The sequence below is a fragment of the Cucurbita moschata genome, unplaced genomic scaffold, assembly GCF_002738365.1.
Source record: "Cucurbita moschata cultivar Rifu unplaced genomic scaffold, Cmos_1.0 Cmo_Scf00002, whole genome shotgun sequence".
NCBI lineage: Eukaryota > Viridiplantae > Streptophyta > Magnoliopsida > Cucurbitales > Cucurbitaceae > Cucurbita > Cucurbita moschata.
In genome coordinates this window covers 1,420,602-1,422,816 of record NW_019268518.1, presented here as the reverse complement: position 1 = coordinate 1,422,816, position 2,215 = coordinate 1,420,602, and the positions used below count along the sequence as shown (strand labels likewise).

Sequence of the window (2,215 nt, the reverse complement as noted above, 5' to 3'; positions counted from 1 at the left end):
AAACTTTATAGGGGAGGCGAGAGAGTTTTATATAGTTTAAGTATGTTGACGGTATGATTTTAGTTTATTAAAGAGTTGTTAATGATTTACATGTGTGTTTAATTAGCTACTTTCCATACATAATTGTTCTCTTATTCGGGAGAAGAGAGGGAGCAATGAAATCCTCTTTAATACTCTAGTTTCATAGCAATGAGACTTGAAGGGTAATAGAAGGGTTCGGAATAATTCTTCTCATAGAGCCTTGTTAATAGAAATTACAACGATTATAGAAATAATCACCATTCATGACCCTCGGGAGTGGGCTTGAGAATCTATCAAAATGAACTAAAATTTACCACAAAACTCAACAACTTATCTATTTAATGGTCAAACCTTCCTCATTATAGTTGATTTTCTCATCATTTTCTATTTTTCTACAGCAGTGACACTCCGTTTTAGTTTTGTTGAAGTAGTTAAAATCACCAACGCCTGTTTGAATGTTACCCAAAAACTCACCTAATTTCCCGCGATAAAATTAACCAAAAAGATAGGTTCCCTGTGGAATCGATAATTTACTTATTACTTGTTACTTGTGATAGTGTATATGTAACGCCCCTAATTTTCTTTAACCTAATTAGTGACGTCACCCATGCATACTTATCTCATTAAGTGGAAGCTCATCATAAATAACCTTGAAAGAGTCTTTCATAAATATTCATGAATCCAAAACAAAACCTAAACTCCGAAAATAAACCTTCAATACTAAATTCAAAATAAATTCAAATAAAACAATACTCAATCCTATAACTTAAAACAGTCTAATAAAAGTAAACTCCTAAAAATATCTTGTCTCCAACTTCCAAGGTGGCCTCAACTCCGCCGTCAACCGTACATTGGCGCCTTGCCTTTACCTGAAAAATGTAGGTAGCACGTGGCTTGAGTATTTTATGAAATACTCAGTAAGTCACCCCATTGTTGGGGTTAGAAATGTAAACACATGCAACATATGAGCGGGACCTAACTTTTCATAAACTTTTCATAGCCTTGGGCGCTTTTCTATTCCGGGTAGGGTTGGATGTGTGGTACTCCTTCACACATGGTCCATGTACGTGTACATGAACCCACCAGGCGGGCTCATAAACATACCCCCTGGGCCTGACTTGGTCGGGCACAACATGTTACACATAGCCGGACACCACAGAACAGAAAAGGGCCTGCATGATATCATGGCGAACATAAATATTGTATTTCATTCTTTCGTATCATAAAAGGGAAGAATCCCGATGCACGTGACGTACATATATGCATGAGGTCCCTTAACGTATCTAACATGGTATTACATAAGCAGTGCTAACATCACATTTGCATTTCTTACATCACATGGCATCTCACATGGCTTACATTACATAGCATATTACATAAACATTTCAATTGTATAAACATCTCATGACATGACTCGATAATTCTACGTGTATCTATGGCATCGATCAACCTATTCATGGCATATAATACTAACATCTCATTCATGACTTCACATAACATAAACAGTCAACCGTCAACATACATCACATAACATACACAATCGACAGTCAACACAATCTATACATCACATAATCATATCACATAAATATGGTGCATGCAGGGGCCACAGGGCACGCACCATCATACAACACGTAGTAAGCTAACTCCAACAGTAAGATCACTTACCTCGATGGTCTTGGTTGAAGTCACTCACAACGAGCGAATCCCAGCGGTTAAATATGTCCTATAATAACCACATAAAAATTTAGAACCTTTCATAAGGTACCCTAGCTAAACCTCATGCTATTTATCAAAATAAACCCCCGACCTAATCTGTCTTTAACGTTTAGGGACCATACTGACCTCGGATTGTAAAACTAAGGGCAGAAACGGCCTTGGAGGGGCCAAAAACCTTGTAATCGATATATTATAGTGATACCGATTCACCAAGCCGAGCTGCCGAGCCGACCAATTAAGCCACCAAGCCGAGCTGCGGGATTTGACGGAGCCGAGCCACCGTACACGTCAAGCCGAGCCAAGAGCACGCGTGCGAAGCCCAGATCAAGGCTGCAGCGTGCGTCCGTGTTGGGCCGAAACGCACAGGGCCCGCGTTCGTTCCGTGGGCTGGTCCAGAGGCCAAACGTGAACCCGACCCGTTTTCCTTCGTCTTCCTTACCCGAAATCTCGCAAAAACCCTAATCATCGCTGCGCCGCT

General features: G+C 40.2%; 1 long non-coding RNA gene across 1 annotated transcript; it reads right to left on the bottom strand.

The window, feature by feature from the left end:
* Positions 1 to 873: 873 nt before the first annotated feature.
* LOC111463326 lies at positions 874 to 1,931 on the bottom strand. Its single transcript, XR_002713875.1, has 3 exons — positions 1,864 to 1,931; positions 1,687 to 1,744; positions 874 to 890 (listed from the first exon to the last, which is right to left on the bottom strand). It is a non-coding gene; the product is annotated as an uncharacterized LOC111463326 (long non-coding RNA).
* Positions 1,932 to 2,215: the final 284 nt, after the last annotated feature.